Source organism: Mus pahari, chromosome 22 (genome assembly GCF_900095145.1).
Source record: "Mus pahari chromosome 22, PAHARI_EIJ_v1.1, whole genome shotgun sequence".
Taxonomy (NCBI): domain Eukaryota; kingdom Metazoa; phylum Chordata; class Mammalia; order Rodentia; family Muridae; genus Mus; species Mus pahari.
Window position 1 is genome coordinate 13,706,471 of NC_034611.1, and position 10,453 is coordinate 13,716,923.

General features: G+C 41.0%; 1 non-coding gene across 1 annotated transcript; it reads right to left on the reverse strand.

Moving 5' to 3' along the window:
* Positions 1 to 6,302: 6,302 nt before the first annotated feature.
* On the reverse strand, positions 6,303 to 6,438 carry LOC115063043. Its single transcript, XR_003842926.1, has one exon. It is a non-coding gene; the product is annotated as a small nucleolar RNA SNORA17 (small nucleolar RNA).
* Between the last annotated feature and the right edge of the window lie 4,015 nt (positions 6,439 to 10,453).

Here is a 10,453-nt window from a genome sequence, read left to right on the forward strand (position 1 = left end):
ATGTGATCTCCTATACCGATGGATGAGGATGTGATCTCCTATACCGATGGATGAGGATGTGATCTCCTATACCGATGGATGAGGATGTGATCTCCTGTACTGATGGATGAGGATGTGATCTCCTATACCGATGGATGAGGATGTGATCTTGTACCGATGGATGAGAATGTGATCCCCTGTATTGATGGGCTTAAGGCTGTTCCCCACTTTCTGCTCTATTAGATTGAGTGTATCTGGGTTTACATTGAGATCTTCGATCCATTTAGACGAGGTTTTTTAGGGTGATAGATAATGGATCTATTTGCATTTTTCTACATGCAGACATCCAGTTAGACCAGCACCATTTGTTGAAGATACTCTTCCTTTTCCATTGTATGATTTTGGCTTCTTTGTCAAAAATCAAGTGTTCATAGGTGTGTGGGTTTATTTCTGGGTCTTCAATTTGATTCCATTGTTCTACCTGTATATTTCTATACAAATACCATACAGCTTTTATTACTATTGCTCTGTAGTGCAGCTTGAAGTCAGGGATGGTGATACCTCCAGAAGTTCTTTTAGTGTTCAAAATCTTTTTAGCTATTCTGGGGTTTGTTTTTTTTTTTCCATATGAAGTTGAGAATTGTTCTTTCACAATTCTTCAACTGTGTTGGAATTTTGATGGGAATTGCATTGAACCTGAAGATTTCTTTGGGTAAGATGGACATTTTCACTATGTGAAAATTTACTTGCTTTGATAGAGTTATACCCAGATATTTTATGTTATTTATGACTATTGTGATGGGTACTATTTCCCTAACTTCTTTCTCAGCTTGTTTATTGCTCATATAGAGGAGGGCTACTGATTTCTTTGAGTTAATTTTGTATCCAGCCACATTCCTGAAGGTATTTATCAGCTGTAGGAGTTCTCTGGTAGAACTTTTGGAGTCACATATATATATCATATCATATCATATCATATCATATCATATCATATCATATCATATCATATCATAATCTGTGAATAGTGATACTTTGTCTTCTTCCTTTCCTATTTGTATCCCCTTGATCTCCTTTAGTTGTCTTATTGGTCTAGCTACAACTTCAAGTACTATATTTAAGAGATATGGGGAGTGTGGACAACCTAGTTTTGTCCCAGATTTTAATGGAAATGGTTTAAATTTCTCTCCATTTAATTTGACGTTGACTATATATTGCTGTATATTGCCTCTATTGTGTTTAGGTATTTTTTATTATATCCCTGTTCTTTCTAAGACTTTTATTGTAGAGGGGTGTTGGATTTTGTCAAATGCTTTTTCAGCATCTAGAGAGATAATTATATGGTTTTTTCTTTCAGTTTGTTTATATGGTGGATTACATTGATGGATTTTTGTATATCGAACCACTCTTACATCCCTGGAATGAAGCCTATTTGATCATGTTGGATAATATCTTTGATGTGTTATTGGATTCAATTTGTATTTTACTGAATACTCATTGCATCAATATTCATGAGAGAAATTGGTCTGAAATTTTCTTTCTTTGATGAATCTGATTTCTTAATGTAACCACTCAGAGCTAAGCCCTTCCTTCTTAAGATTACTTTTGCTTAATCCCATGAAGTTGGTATGTTGAGTATTTCATTTTCATTTGATTCTAGGATTTAAAATTTTTCCTTCTTGATTTCTTCAAGGACTCATTCATGATTCAATTGAGGGTTATTTAATCTTCATGAGTCTTAGGGTTTTATTGCTGCAAAGAGACATTGTGATCACAGCAAATTTTGTAAAAAACAACAACATTTAATTGGGGCTGGCTTACAGTTTCAGAGGTTCAGTCCATTATCATCATGGTGGGAAGCATGGCAGTGTCCAGGCAGACATGGTGCTGGAGAAGCCAAGAGTTCTACATCTTGAACTGGAGGCAGCAGAAGACCATTCCACCACACATAGGTTGATCATAGAAAAGACCTCTAAGCCTGCCCCAACCGTGACATACTTCCTCTATCAAGGCCACATCTACTCTAACAAAGCCACATACCTACTAACAGTGTTACTCCCTATGTGTCTATGGGTGCCAATTACATTCAAAATACCACATGTATGTTCTAGGATTTCCCTTGCTGTTGATTTGTAGTCATTGTCTATTGTCACCAGACACAAGTAATTATTTCAATTTTCAAGTAATTGTTGAAATGTTTTGTGTCTTAATATATGATTTGTTTTTTAAATAATATTTTATTATTTCTTTAAGAATCTTATACTATGCATTTTACTGTATTTACCACCAAGCTCCTTCCAGATCTCCCTCCATCTCCTACCCACCAACTTCCTCTTCTCCCTCCCTCTCTCTTTTTCTGTCTCTATTTCTGCCTATCTCTAGTATTTGATATTTGAATAAATTCTTCTCCAGTGTTTTGATGAACTGGTCTGTAGATATCTGTTAAGCCCATTTGATGTACGGTGACGGTTGATTCACACATCTCTCTATTTTTTGTTAGAATGACCTGTCAGTTGGTGAGAGTAAATATTGAATTTGCCCCTCCTCCTGTGCTAGGGCTAATTTGAGTCATCTTGTTATTTTATGAAGTTGGGTGGACCTATAGTTGGGGCATATGTTTCCCACTTTTTGATCCAATCTAGCAATCTGTGCCTTTTGACTGGGGAAATGAGGTCATTAGTTATTCAGCACTATAACTGAATGTTATATATTGATTCTTAAAATTGTGTTGATTTTGTAGTGTCTCTCCTCTACTCCCTCCTTCTATCTTGCTTAATTCTATGTGGTTTATTCTTTTCTGTGGCCTCACTGGTGTTTTTTTTTTTTTTTTTTCTTCATTCCTTCAAATATTTTCTGTAGAACTGACTTAGTGGTCATGAATTCTTTTAGACTATTTTTATCATGGAGAGCTTTTATTTTTCTTTCAATTACGACAGTAACTCTTTGGATATCACAGTTGGGGTTGGCAGTTGTCTTGTAGAACTTGAAACACCCACTCCCAAGCTTCCTGGCTTTTAAAGTTTCAGTTGATGAATCTGCTGTTATTCTGATGGGCCTGCTTTTCTATGTGATTTGATGTTTGTTGCTGCTCACAATAATTTTCCAGTATATTTTGTTTTAATTATAACATGGGGGTAGGTTGGGGGTCCTTCTTTGATCATGTCTGATTGGTGTCCTAAATGTCTCCTTTGTCTAGATTGCCATCTCTTTTTCTAACTCTGGGGAGTTTTCTGTTACAATTATTTTGAAAAATGTTTTCTCTGTCTTTAGGATCAGTGAGATATCTCAGTGCATAAAGGTCCTTGCTGCCGAGCCTGATGGCTTGGCCTCAATCGTGGAGAGCCAAATGATAGAAGGAATAAACCAATTCCCGAAAGTTGTCCTCTGGCCACCATGCACGCCTTGTGGGTGACTCTATCTCTGTTCCTTTCTTTCTAAAGAAATAAAATGAAAAAATGTTTCTTCTTTTCCTTCTATGCTTATTATCTGAAAATTCGGTCTTTTCAAAGTGGCACATATACCTTATAGTATAAGTTAATTCAACTGCCTTTGGAAGCATTTTTCATAGTTTTTTTTTTTTTTTTTTTTTTAAAATATGATCACTCAGGCTCTAAATATATACTCTAGAGAAATGAAAACATTTCCCTATAAAAATGTTTGTCTGGGTTATCATATCTGGATTGTTTATAGTAGCTCCCAAAGTAGAAAGAGTCCTCGTGCCCATCAGCCAGTGAACAGATAAAATGTGCTCTGTTCAGAAGGCAGAGTGCTGGGGCATGCGACAAAAGGAGTGAGCGTTGGAAAGAGTCAGCTGTCAAACAAGCTACTCACAGGCGGTCGTACATTATGCAATCAGATTATATGCAACGTCAAAACTAGGGAACTCTGTCGCGACAGAGAGTGGGTTAGTGGTTGCTTTGTGCTGGCTAGGGAGTAGAGTGGCTGGGAAAGGGTGGTAACCATTCTAATGCACAACTCTGGGTACACTGAAAGCCACGGGAACACACTTTCTTTTTTTTAAGTTTATTTTATTATTATTATTATTATTATTATTATTATTATTATTTTCTTTATTTACATTTCATATGCTATCCCGAAAGTTCCCTATACCCCCCCCCCGCCCCTGCTCCCCTACCCACCCACTCCCACTACTTGGCCCTGGCCTTCCCCTGTGCTGGGTCATATAAAGTTTACAAGACCAAGGGGCCTCTCTTCCCAATGNTGGCCGATTAGGCCATNTTCTGCTACNTNTGCAGCTAGNGACACGAGCTCAGGGGGTACTGGTTAGTTCATATTGTTGTTCCACCTACAGGGTTGCATCCCCCTTCAACTCCTTGGGTACTTTCTCTAGCTCCTCCATTGGGGGCCCTGTGGGAACACACTTTCAATAGGAGAATGATCACATCAGGGAACGGGGGACTGTTTCTGAAAAGGAAGAACAAAGACTTGGTTTTTTTTTTTCTTCTTTGGTCATGTTCATTTTTAAATATTATATCCTTTTTGATATTATTTTAAATGAAACTAGTTTTAAAATCTCTTTCTAGTTGTTCATTACTATTGTACAGAGGCACAAGTAATTCTTCGCTCATTTATTTATTATGATTATGATTATTAGCTTTTGATTTTTTTTTTTTTTTTTTTTTTACAGAATTTCTCTGTGTAGCCCTGGCTGTACTGGAATTCAGTCTGGCTTCGGCCTTCCGACTGGTGGAATTAAGGGTGTGCATGCTCCTGCCCCCCTAATTCATTTATTTTTTAACCTCCGTATTGGTTCTTTGTGAGTTTCAATATGTACCCCAATCCCACTCATCCCCCACTACCCTTTTGTCCACACTTCTCTGCTTGCAAATGTTCATCGCAATGACTCTTTCATCTGTTACAAGGCCTCTCCTTTCTGCTACTCTTATCATTACTGGAGCCTCACTGAGACTCCTCTTGGATATCCTATATCCAAGAGGATATAGAATATACAGCCTGTATCATGGAGATCCTGTAGTTGTGGATCTGTAGGACCAGCCCCTGCATGCACTCCAGCAGTTCATCAATGGGGTAGATGTTGGGGTGGACTGATTCAAGCCCTGGATCTGGCCTGAGAGGAATCTGAGTTGGTCAGCCTGCTGGCTCTTCTGTTTTCATGTCCACAGAGCCAGTTCACCAGCAACCCCTGCAACCAGGGCCAGCTCTATTCTGTTGCCTATGTGAGGTAGAGGGCCTACTCTCCTGATTGTTGTAGCTGTTGAGGGTTATGGCCAAGTCTATTCTCGTGACCCTGGGACCAGTTCTCCCACCTGCCATAGATGGTGAGGGGCAAGGGAGGGGAAGGGCACCTTTCCCTCTGCCACTGCCCAACAGGCAGTAGCCCAAGAGCCTCTGCAGGCTGGCTCACCTGTAACCACCACATCCAAGGCTAGCTTTCTGTGTTGCCCAGGCGAGGTACGGGGCCCTCTCTCCTGGATGCTATAGTGCATGAAGGACATGGTTTGCTCTTCTGCTTTCATGATGCCAGGGCCAGGTCTTCCACCTGCTACAGTTGGTGGGGGTCAAGGGGAGAGGATGCTCTCTCTCCTTTTTCCATACCACTGCATGGGAGGCAAGTGGTAGGGCCAGCTCTTCCATCCTCGTATCCTCGGGGCTAGCATACCCACAGTGTGCAGGGCCTGCTCTCCTGAGTACTGCAGCTGGCTAGGGGCAGAGTCAGTTCTTCTGCTCTCATACCCCCCAGGGCCAGCTCTCCCATGATGCCCAGGTGAGGGGTGGGACCAGTTCTGCACAGCCCTCAGACATCAGCATGTCCCTTGAGTTATAAAACAGACCAGGGAGGGACGTCTGCCTGGCCTTCGAGGGTAACAGTCCTGCTGCTGCAGGGCCACAGACACAGAGATGTGGCTCCTAGTGGCAGCACAGGCCAGGACCCCACCATGATCCCAGGTGGCATCACTGGCTACTCACATCAGCTGTTTCTCACTACCGTCGATTCTCCAGTTCTGCCTCTCTTCATTATGCACACATCCTTCTGTTTCTCTTTCTCTTCCATCTCTCCACCACTTACGTGTTCCTCTTAGTAGTGCCTGGGGTCTCTGAGTGTCTGGGATCTTCTCAGGAGTGGTCTCATGGCGCTAACCTGGTGATCATCTTGGGCTCGATCCTTGTCCGGCCCACCCAAGTGGCCATTTTTGATGATGGTTGTCTGTCTTGGGCTCACCGCCACCTGGGGCTGGAGGTCCAGGAAGGGTGCTTCTAGTCTCCAGCTTGCTCCCCTTCCTTGAAGTTCATCTGGGTCTGTCTGGCATTGGACTGCTGGTCGTCTCAGGCTCACTTTTTCAGGGAATTTTAGGCTACCAATCATTTATAGGTCAATGTTTACAGTCAAAACACTGAGCATAGACATAGCCTCTCTTCCCTCTGCCACCTATTGACATACATGTGACACAGCAGTCACACCTGCAATGCCTCTGGGACAGATCATTTATTTTTTAAATAGATGCTTTAAGGATAATTTCCATGACAATTACAAATTAATACTATTCACTACAAAAAGAACAAAGAGATGGGGAATAGCTCTGTAGGTAGAAGGCTTAGCATTCATGGGGTACTAGGTTAAAACAATGACAGTTTGTGTATAACCATCTTTGAGGGCTCACACCAGTAATTCCAGCATTCAGAAGGCTGAATTTGAGGCTAGCCTGGGCAACAAAGTGAACACTCTAAGTAACAGAAAGAGCTTATCTCAAAAAACAAAACAAAACAAAACAAAACAACTTCAATAAAACCCCACTGCCTACCACCACCAAAAACAAAAACAAAACAAATAAGTAAATAATGAAACATATGTTATAAACACACTGAATAGGTCATTTTAATACCTCCCTGACTCAGTTTACCTTGTAAATTACCCATTTTTATGTTACCATAATAACCATCACATTCTGAACCAACTGATCTACTTGGACCATGTTGGATATTTATGTTGTTTTATTTTGGCAGAATAAAGTGGCTTTTGGTGAATATTTCATTAGTTAAAGTTAGTGCTTTACAGACAGAATTCTGAGTACTATGTTCTGAGTACTAAATATAAAACCTTTTTAGGGATCTTGTAAATTTTGTTTTGTTTTGTTGAGGTGGGACCTTGCAATAGAGTTAGACTGGTCTTGAACTCTCAGCCTCCTTCCCTCAGCCTCCTCAGTACTAAAACTTACAGGGTTCTTGACACACTGCCAAGCTGCAGTTGGTTTTCAAAAAGTTGTAGTGACTTAGCCATGTGGGGAAGATCCTGTTTTACCACGACTTCATCAACACAGAGAAATATGTGCACGAGTCTTTTAAAATACCTTATTTTTAATGTGCAAATCTCCAAGCAATTGAGAGATGACATTTTCCTGTGATTCTTGTTTGTCTCTTAAATGCATTTTCTTTATTTTGTATCCACTTTTTAAGACTTTTCTTTACTCTCTTTTTTTGGGCAAGATGAGTTTTCATTTCCATTTTTCTGTTGTCACATTCTAACAAAACACTTTTCTCAGTCCATGGGCTGTGTTTTATTTATATTTTGATGTTCAGAAATCCTCTCCACTGTGTAATTAATTCTGGCAATCTCTTCTATAGCTTTTCCATTGCTTTCATACTTTGAAATCTTTTCTCTCTCCGACTCCATAATAACCTTTCATTCTGTTTTCTTCCAGTGTTACATATGGCCTCTAGTCCATCTGGAAATGATTTTGGTATGTGGTATGTAAAGTATTTATTGAAAAAAATACTTTTAGTAAAACTGGTGTGCTAGGGTAGACTCTTTGAAAACAGGAAGCGTGTTTTATTCACTCTTGGGGTTCCTTGGCTTTCCCAGACAGAAACATGATTAGCCAACCTCCGCTTCCTTAGGTTCTAGAAGTCTGAGGATATTTAGGAACAATGGCTTTCACAGTCTGTAGTGTGGAAGAGACAGTACCCATGACAATCTACATGGTTGGTGTCCCTACATCTCCCCACTTGGTCTTGGGGACACCTTCCACCCTAGGTCTCTGTAGATTCAGGAAAACACTCCTGTAACTCCTGGAGACTTCCTGTCTCTGGCCAGCAGCACCTCCTGGTGCCTCCTTTCCTTTGTCTGGGTTAATATACCACATGGGCAAATTCCTCCCCACTTGAAGAGCACCTCCCCGGTTGAAGAAAAACCATTTTCTGGTTGCTTTTTAAAATATCTGTCTGTCTGTCTGTCTGTCTGTCTGTCTGTCTGTCTGTCTTCTTGATATGGAGTAGAGGAAGTATTGTGGGTGGGGTTGTCAGCCTGGCTCCTTAGTGACCAATGCTATGTTTGGTCTTTCTGCTCCACACCAATGTCTGGAGTACCAACTGAGCCCTGACTGAGAGTTTAAAGCAAGGTCCGTAAAATGTGCTAAAATGGAATTTATTAGACAAGAAGGACTCGATGAAAATTTCAGAGAACAGAGAATTTAAAGAAACTAGTAGTTCTTTAGTAGTATTTGAATCTAATTAAAGGCAAGAAAGGGTAGTGCTGCTCTAGGAAATACATTGTTGACTAAATTCGAAACTTTCTCTAACATTCCAGAAAGATGCTAACAAGTATGAGCCAAGGCATGACTACCAAGAAAGCCAAGAGAAACCCGGGAATAACATTCTTACTGCCAAGACCCAATTCAACTGACTGGGTGTACAGAAGAGCCCTGGTGAGGAATTATTATGGCTAAAATCACTATAGCTGCAAGTCATAAGTAATTATGGAAAATACACTGAAGTGGATCATTAATGATGGCTGCAGGATCTACTAAGTCATCCCTTTGCCACAGCGCTTAAACAGTAGGAGAGAAAGCGAACGTGATTTAGTCTTCAGAGGGTTCTATGGCAGGACTTCCCAGTTCTCTGGGACCTAAACTGTCCTCAGCATTTGACAAATGTTTTCTAGGACTGATTGTACAGCATGTTCTCCTGTACCTCACGGCTCCTGAAAGCGGGGGAAATCTACCTCCAATTCTAAATCAAGGAAGTTCCACACTTCAGCCTCTTGGAGGAGCACAAGCTTCTAGCCCTGGCTACCCATGTTCCCTACCCCCCTGCCTTTCTCTTTAAATGTCTTCTGCATGCCTGTCCCATAGACCCTTAGCTTCCCTTCTTTGTCATCGAATTCCTTGCTCAGCCATGTGCTCCATTGTTTTATTTTCCCCAGCTTCCTTTAGTTTCTTTTCTTTAGATGGAAGTGTGGGCCTTTTCGTCTTTTCGGCTTTTCCCGTGGGAAGGAGTCTGCTCCATGTTAGTATGTGTGTGTAGAAAGAGTGGTTGTCAGCGCAGCGATGCACACACACCAAGGCAATGGAGAAGGGTGCCATTGGTCTCTGTGGTGTCATCCGTTTCTTAAAACTCACATTTAAGCATGGCATGGCGACAATCTCAGCACCAGGAAGCCTGAGACAGGAGGATTGTGAATGGAAGGCCAGCTCGAGACCATCAAGATGGCTCAGTGGGTCAGAGTGTTTGTTGCCAATCCCAAAGACTTGAGTTTGCTCCCCAGAACCCACACAGTAGAAAGAGAAAACTGACTCCAGCAAGTTATCTGCTGCTCTCCATGCATGTGCCATGGTGTGTGGAAACACACACACACACACACACACACACACACACACGTTAAATAGATGTAAATTTTTTTTTTTTTTTTTAGAAAAAGGAGGTAGTGTAGGCTACACAAAGAGACCTTGTAAAAACGAACAAAACACTATTTCGTAGTTCAGAATTAGGGTTAGAGTTATCGCGTTGAAATACGTTTCTAAGGCACACCTATGCTTCTGGTTTTGTTTTGTTTGTTTTAAGTTCACTTTAAAATGTCATCAGTTACAGGTAAACATCAGAATCACAGAGATACAATAGAGCATCAGATTCTAGGGTGCACACCAGTGGTGCAGGCTTGGCGAGCCCTAGGCTGGTTGGTGGCTTTGGTGTCTCAGGTTACCGCCAAGCAACACGCTGAAATGAGTATCTTCTGAACTTCTGGGCTATAATCTGACGTCTTCTTTCTTTCAAAAGGGAGGGATTTTCCTCATTCCTAAGCAAAGTACCGAGGCAGGAAGATCACAAGTTTGAAACAAGTGTTTTTAGTTTGTTGGCTGGTTTGGTTTTTAAAGATTTGTGTATTTCTGTATGTATGTATTTTTATTTAATGTGTATATATGTTTTGCCTGCTTGTATATCTGTGTCCTATATGTGTGCAGTGCCTGTAGAGGCCAGAAAAGGATATTGGATACCCTGAAACTGGAGTTACAGACGGTTGTGAACTCCATGAGGGGCTGGAAATCAAACCAGGTACTTCTGGAAGAACAGCCAGTGCTTTAACCACTGAACCATCTTCCCTAGCTCTCTCCAGACAGTTTTTTTTTTTTTTTTTGCAATTTTTATTAGGTATTTACTTCATTTACATTTTAAATGCTATCCCCAAAGTCCCCTATACCCTCCCCCCACCCTGCTCCCCTACCCA